The sequence below is a fragment of the Triticum urartu genome, chromosome 7A (assembly GCF_056163025.1).
Source record: "Triticum urartu cultivar PI428250 chromosome 7A, HENAU_Tu73, whole genome shotgun sequence".
In the NCBI taxonomy this organism is placed as follows: domain Eukaryota; kingdom Viridiplantae; phylum Streptophyta; class Magnoliopsida; order Poales; family Poaceae; genus Triticum; species Triticum urartu.
In genome coordinates, this window is record NC_141879.1 from 76,200,806 (window position 1) to 76,208,901 (window position 8,096).

General features: G+C 46.3%; 1 long non-coding RNA gene across 2 annotated transcripts; it reads right to left on the minus strand.

The window, feature by feature from the left end:
• Positions 1-3,280: 3,280 nt before the first annotated feature.
• On the minus strand, positions 3,281-7,867 carry LOC147957946 (uncharacterized). 2 transcript variants are annotated; one of them, XR_015610709.1, is made up of 6 exons: positions 7,386-7,867; positions 5,315-5,599; positions 4,877-4,995; positions 4,659-4,778; positions 4,136-4,215; positions 3,281-4,011 (listed from the first exon to the last, which is right to left on the minus strand). It is a non-coding gene; the product is annotated as an uncharacterized LOC147957946 (long non-coding RNA). The 2 variants fall into 2 exon arrangements; XR_015610710.1 differs by lacking the exon at positions 4,136-4,215 and having other exon boundaries at positions 3,283-4,011.
• Positions 7,868-8,096: the final 229 nt, after the last annotated feature.

Genomic DNA, 8,096 nt, shown 5'->3' on the forward strand with positions numbered 1-8,096 from the left:
ATCTCATGCATTCGAGCATTTTCCCCGTTGTCCGTTTTGCATTCCGGCGCTTCGTTCTCCTCCGGTGGCCTTTTCTAGCTTTCTTTCGTGTGTGGGGATTAAACGTTTCCGGATTGGACCGAGACTTGCCAAGCGGCCTTGGTTTACTACCGGTAGACCGCCTGTCAAGTTTCGTACCATTTGGACTTCGTTTGATACTCCAACGGTTAACCGAGGGACCGAAAAGGCCTCGTGTGTGTTGCAGCCCAACACCCCTCCAATTTGGCCCAAAACCCACCAAACTCTGCTCCATGTCCTAGGGCGTTTGATCACGATCGCGTGGGCGAAAACCGCACCTCATTTGGACTCTCCTAGCTCCCTCTATGCCTATATATACACCCCCCTCTGAAATCCACGGTTCTTCTCCCCCCCTAACCCTAGATCCAACTCCTCCCGCCGCCGCCGGACAAAAACCGCGCGCCGGACGTGTCCGCCCGGCTCCGCGGGACGAATCCGCCGCCGCCACGTGTCCCGGGGCCGGTCCCCAGTTCGCCGCCGCCCGCGGGCCCGCGAGGCCCGTGCGGGGCCCTCCCGGCCCGCTCCGCCGCCCGCCTCCTCCTCTAGTCGCCGCCCCCGAGCCCGGCGACGCTCGCCGCTCCGGCCGCCGCGGCACCATTGCCGGCCGCCGCCCGGAGCACCTCGCCCCGCCGTCCCAAGCCCTCGCCGACGCCCGCGCCAGGGAGAGGAGCTCCCGGCTCCGGCGACCGCCCGCCGCGCCGCTTCCTCCTCGCCGTCCGGCCCCCCTCCCCGCTCCGGCTACTTCCTCTCTGGCCGCCGCCGCTGTCTACAGGAATCCCGGCGAGATCCGCCGCCGTCTCGGGCCGCGTGCCCGAACCCTAGATCTGGATCCTGGGGTAGTTTTTTTTCACTAAGTCCCCAGATTTTTATTCCATATGCTCCTGTTCGAGGACCCGTATCTCCGCATCCGTAGCTCCGACTTGGGCATATAATATATCAAAATCTTCGTCTCGACATGTACATCATTTCATTCCATTGCATCATTTGCATTTGAGTTCATCTTGATGCCCAAAATGCTTTTAGAAGGAGGCTTCGTGAGTTAAATTGCAGATCCGTTAGTTCATCATGCACTTTTGTCATTTTTGCCATGATTAATGTGTGCATGCTATGCCTGTGAGTCCTTCATATGTTTTGTTAAGCATTTTGTCTTCTTTCCAAAGGTGCAACCCATGCATTTTTAGGATGTGTTTCGTGACTTGTGCAAGCTTGCAAAGTGAGGCACCCGGTAAATCTGTTTTCAGGGACTTAGTTGTTTTCACTAAGTCTGGGATATTTTAGTTCATGATGCCATTTGTTCAGCTTGTTTCCTAATGATCCGTGCCTCTTTTGAGGATGATCAGTAAGGGACTTTTGTTATTCATGTTATGCTCTATCCATCCATGTCTTTTTTTGCAATTATGGAGCACCATAGCTTGAGTCAATCAAGCTCTACTTTTGCTTCGTGGTGAATCTGGGCAGATCGTCAACTCGTTTGCGATTTTGCCGGCGTTGTTGTAGTTGATCCGTGCATGCTATGCCATTGTTCTTGCCATGTCTAGCTTTTATTTTGTGCCTTCTCAATGGATGTATGCTTTCCTTGCTGTGACTTGCAACATGGTGAGTGCATCGAGCTCGTTTACATGCCTTCGTGAGTTATATTTCAGCATGTCTCAGTTTTCACCAAGTCTGAAAACTGATTGTATTTTAGCTATGTTCGTGTGCCCGTTAATATATTTTGTGAACCCTTTTGGCCCCAGGTCACTTTGGTACTTTTGTTAAGCTTGTTTAGTAGCTCCATGACATGTTCTTACTTGTCATGTTCAGGTCATTTATCATGTTGTTTTTCTGCTCCGAAGAGAGCATCGTGATCTGAAATTTCAGACTAGTGTTAATTTCACTAAGTCTGGAATCTGTTTTGCATTTGCGTTTTTGCCATGCTTGTTTGAACCTCTTAATGGATGAATTGGCCGTGCCTCAGTGCTAGTCTTTTGTTAAGAATCTTGTGGGCATCCCTGCCGTGTATTTTGTTGTCATGTTTGGTGGCTGTAGCATGTTCATTTCGTTGCGTTTAGATGCCTACTTGCTGTAAATCGCAGACCGGTGTCATATCTTAAAACGCTTGCCATTTGCAAACCGTAACTCCGATTCCAATGATCTTTATATCGTTTTCAAGCGATTTCATCCCCTCTATCCAGTGGCACCCTTGGAATTCCAAGTTGAGGCCAGGTTCATGCATTTCCTGTCATATCTTGCATTTTGCATCCCGCATTGCATCCCGCATGGCATATCATCATTTCATCATATTGCTTGGTCTTGCACGTGGTTGATTGTATCCTTGTTGCTTGTTTGTCTTGTTGGGTAGAGCCGGGAGACGAGTTCGCTACCGAGGAGCCCGTTGAGTTTGCTTGTGAGGATCCAGTCAACTCTGACAACTGTGCAGGCAAGATGATCATACCCTCGAAATCACTACTATCTTTGCTATGCTAGTTTGCTCGCTCTTTTGCTTTGCCACTGCTACGATGCCTACCACTTGCTTGTCAGCCTCCCAATTGCATGATTGAACCTCTAACCAACCATTGTCCTAGCAAACCGTTGATTGGCTATGTTACCGCTTTGCTCAGCCCTTCTTATAGCGTTGTTAGTTGCAGGTGAAGATTGGAGCCGTTCCTTGTTGGAACATTTATTTATTTGTTGGGATATCACTATATTACTATGTTATCTTAATGCATCTATATACTTGGTAAAGGGTGGAAGGCTCGGCCTCTCGCCTAGTATTTTGTTCCACTCTTGCCGCCCTAGTTTCCGTCATATCGGTGTTATGTTCCCGGATTTTGCGTTCCTTACGCGGTTGGGTTATAATGGGAACCCCTTGATATTTCGCCTCGATTAAAGCTTTTCCAGCAATGCCCAACCTTGGTTTTACCATTTGCCACCTACCCTTTTCTTTTCCTTGGGTTCTGCAGACCCAAGGGTCATCTTATTTTAGCCCCCCCACGGGCCAGTGCTCCCTCTAAGTGTTGGTCCGACCAATTAGACTGCGGGGCCACCTCGGGGCAACTTGAGGGTTGGTTTTACTCGTAGGATGTCTCATCTGAGTGTGCCCTGAGAAAGAGATATGTGCAGCTCCTATCGGGATTTGTCGGCACATTCACTACACCACAACACTACATCCCTGACAACTAGATTGGTCGGGAATACAATGTCTACCAACAAACAGTCGGTCGGGAAAGACTATTGCCGACCGACCCTGTCTGTTGGGGTAAGTCCAGACGGGAAAGCCCTTTCCCGACCGACACAGTTTTCCTGACCGACTGCTTGTCGGCTATGGAACATCTTTCCCGACCAACATTCTGTTGGGCCAGCCATGGACCTTTCCCGACCAACAGTCTATTGGCGCTGCCATAGGCCTTTCCCGACCGACTATCGGTCAGAATATTCTTTCGCGACCAACAATCCGTTGGGGCTGTCATGGGCCTTTCCCGACCGACTATCGGACAGGGCATTCTTTCCCGACCAACATTCTGTTGGGCCTCGCATTAGCTTTTCCCGACCAACTGTCGGATGGGGTTTATTTTGCCAACCAATGTCAGCTAGCCATCCCATATAGCTGGATTTCACATTATCAACAGAATGTCAATTAAGTTACCCAAATCATTACAATAACGTGCATGTCGACCAGCAATAGTAAACCAAAACCAAACAATAATAACACACATTCAATAATTTTCACATCAAAATTTCCCATAAACTAATTTAACTTATTAATTAGGGAACAAAATATGTTCATTTTTTGAGAGCAAAAATGGGTCGCTTTGGTTTCTAGAATTTGCCCTAGAGGCACATCATCTACATTGACTCCTGCTGGTGGGCAACTAGATAACCACAAGATCCTTCCATCATTCTCGTACTTGACATCAACACCTTTCTTCATCTCATTGATCCATATTCCATCGCCACATCCTCCAGCTTGAACATCTGCATGTCAAAATCCCCAGTTAATATTCCACACCATAGCTGGTGATAGACAGAGTTATGAAGACGACATCAAATGGGCTTAAATGACAAAACTGATATATGTAACATTTTGTCAGGCCACTACCCGATGATATGTATGTAGGTGTTTCTTTTTCCCGGTCGAATTTGACTGGTGGAGGTTTGAGAAAAGATGAAGCAGAGCATCTACAACACACAGAGTACCACCCAGGATGGTGTGAGATTAAAATTAGCCTGAGAGAAACATGTAAAAAAATGTGTAGTAACATTCCCAAAGAATTGAAAACCCTATATAGTTTTCATATCTGAATTTGAATCTCCAGACTGCAATTGGTAATGTAGAAGTGTAGGTATTATTATTATAGCAACAAACTATCGGGCTCTGAATTGAATGTTTTTGCCTATCTCAAGGTTCAGCGAGACTTGTGAAGATAAAGACATCAATCAAATGAGCTTAAATGACAAAGCTGAGATATGTAAGATTTTTTGCTTGTCCAACTTAACTGATCGAGGAATGTCTAAGAAAAGAAGACCAAGCAGAGCATGCATTGCACGCACAGTAGCACCCCAAGATGGAGTCAGATTAAAATTAGCTTGAGAGAGCGAGAGAGAAGAGAGCCGACACGTACTGCACGAGGGAGGAGATGAGGGGACTCAGAGGAGAGCAGTAGCGGCTAGGGTTTAGGTGCTGCCACCATGGGGTCGCTGGTGCCGCCGTCGCCGTAGATCCTTGGTCGATGAGGCAGTACCTGTGAAAATAGTCGAATTGGTGCCCGACGACATACATGGTCAAGACTAGATACAAACAAAATTACCAGTCTTCACTGCAGATTCAAATCATACGCACCCACAGCCCGGCATGGTAGTGCTTTGAGTGTTTGTTAGAGAAGGACGCACAGCTACAGGGTGATGCTCTTGTCAACGCCGAGCTTCACGACGATATAATCTGGACCAGCAGGCAGTGACCTAGTCAAACAGCAGCATGCACTCATCATCACCATTTTTCATATATAAAAAAATTGCATGCAGACTGGTTAGGTTTTCAGTAAACTGATACTAGCTAGTATATGTTTTCAGTAAAACTAGTACGTCAAATTGGTTCATGTATAGAGAACATATTCACATGCAGAGGACCATTTATAAAAACTGGAACCTATCTTCCACTGGAACAAATAGCACACCCGCAAGAGACATATGTACACGGTGAAGACTAGAAACGTAGTGATTCAGCCAGACATGTAAAAATAGATGTCCAGACGTCCAGTGGAACATACAAGTGTGTTACCTTCTTATGTATAGAACTAGATGAACTGATGCGCTATTATTGCCCGGATCAAGTGCTGGTTTCTTTAAACTGTCTACACTTCTGCTGGATGGTTGGATGACTTGTCTCCTATGGATTGTCTACGATTCAACTCTTGATTGTCACTGGAAGATTTCTCTTTACTGGACTCCAGTTTCATTGCTTGGCTGATTGCTTCGCCTTCTTTAGGCAGGCAAATTATTCCCATGATATGACTGATTATGCAATGTCCATGTGCTCATAGGGTATAACTCTCTTCATACATTCCTACATAAATGGAAGGAGTAAGAACTCAGATGATGAAGAACAGGTAGCAGCGAATAGCATGGTAAAATGTAAAAGTTGAGGGGAAAAGAAGCAACACAATAATATACCAACAGTTAGATGCCGAGTTGCCGACTGCACTACAAATTGTTTTTTGCAGAGAAGAAAGTCCAGACTGATCATATTCTATTAGTTATTTTCAACAGACATTTTATTTTATCATACGAAGTTAATACACCGCAAGGAATATATGTGAGACCTGAATAGTAGAAGACAATTCCTATATATATGAAAGACTACAGATTTAGTTGAAATAGCTATATGGAAGACTACGGACCAACAAACCTAATATAAGTGGTTGACTAAATGATAGCCAAGATAACAATTGCAGGCAAATCAAGACAACAATAATATGGGAATAGAGGAGAATAGTCATGATACCTAAAAGGCGCACCAATCGGCTGACCACATCATATGTCATTTTAAGTGTTTTTTCTGATTCTTGTGTCCAAGCACTTGAGTGTATGTTTAGAGTTTGTTGCTAAATTTTTGGTTCATGGAGTGCTTGCGTAATTCTGTAATAATTTTCAGAACCGTACGAAGGTGGATATGTTCCTACCTATTAGTCTTATTGTTTTTATTGAGAAATGAAATCGGAGCAGCCCCGTAAATTGGGAATGGAACACATAAATTCAATATCGAATATGGGTCCAACCAGATTGTATGTATGACACGCTAAGCATATTTTTTATGAATACAACATGGTGTAATGCAGAAGAAGTCATCATATCATCACATTAAAATATGAGACTATTTAAAAAAATCAGGTCGCCTTGTTAAACTGAGCAAATCATAGTTAGCATTGCTTCTTTGATAGGAAAACACTAGGTGGACCATCTTAACATTGACTCTCCATCAGGGTTCCATCATGTAAGGAACTTTTATCTTGTTACCCAGGTCTCATAAGAAAAAACCGAATAATCATTCCAAAACCAAAAATTCTGAAACAATGTTTTATTAGATGGTCCGCCTTATTTCTTTACAGCAACATGAATTCTTCTGTACTCTTCTGAAAGGAACACACTATTTTGTTTACTAACATTTGCCTGTAACAGTAAGACAGAACCATGTCTAGAGATAAATCAGTGCCATACCGACATGAGTACAGATCACTGAAAGTTAGTTGGGGGAAGATGAGTGCCAAACAATTAATAAGCAACAACCAGAAGAAGAACATCGATATCTAGCTCTGTGCATTGACTAGTAACAATCAATGTTGGTATATATTCTCCTTTTATTATGTCAGTTTAGCTCGATGCCACTTCTTACCTGTTGATGGTATACAAAATATTTTTGTTATTCTCTTCATCTACAGTTTGTCTGAGAGAATGTACAGTTCATTGCCCTATGAGGTTTAACAGAATTACAATTCGTAACAGAGTTTCAGTTTTCAAGGGACAACACATTACCATGTATAACATCTAATGCTTCATTTCCAGGGAAGAAACTGGATTAATCACCAATCAATAGGCAGTAGAATATCAACATTCAGCAGCAATACGACAGTAGCACTAGCACATCAAGCAGCAGAACCGTGGCTAGCAGCACACTGCACACAACAGCAAGCACACACAGCATAACAGCAGCAAGCACACCACAGCAACCACACAAGCAGCAAGCACCACAGGAGCAGTAGCAAGCAGCAAGCACGCACACGGTTACACAGTACTAGCAAGCGGCAAGCAGGCAACAGCACAAACAGGGGAAGAGGGGTGAGCAGAGGAACTACCTGAGGGAGGAGCTCGGGGAGTCAGGGTGGATGAAGGGGAGCAGATCCGGCTGGGGAAGGGCGAAGGGGAGCAGATCTGGCTGGGGAAGGCCGAAGGGGAGCAGATCCGGCTGGGGAAGGCCGAAGGGGAGCAGATCCGGCTGGGGAAGGCCGAAGGGGAAGGAGCCAAGGACCTCCCCGAGCCCTCCCTCGCCGCCGCCAAGATCTCTTCTGTACTCCGACGGCCATGGTGGATACCATGGGGGGGGGAGACGGGCTAGGCAGGGCGGCGGCAGCCTCGCTGGAAGCTTACGCGCGGAGGCTGGCCAGAGAGAGCACTCACTGAGGAACAGAATGGTGTGGGGTCGACGGTGGAGACGCTGGGGAACGAGTGGGAGAGGGGGTCACAGCCTCGCCGGCCGAAGAGCACGTAGCTGGACGGCGAGAGAGAGCTCGAGCGGCGGCGGCGGCAGATTTAGGTTAGGAGGAAGAATGAGATTTGGGGGCAGTCTGTGGCACCGGTTGGAGGCAGAACAAGAAAAAAAAAGAGGGATTTTTCGCGGAGTGGGCTGTTTTCGCGCTAAGTTTTTCGTCCATGCGCGCGCAGCTATCTGGCCGGCCCATTTACCCACAAGCAATCGGTCGGCGTTTCATTGCCGACCAACAATCCAAAGGGAAGTGAAGCATTCCCGACCGATGATATGACGTAGGATAATAAACTATTCCCGACCG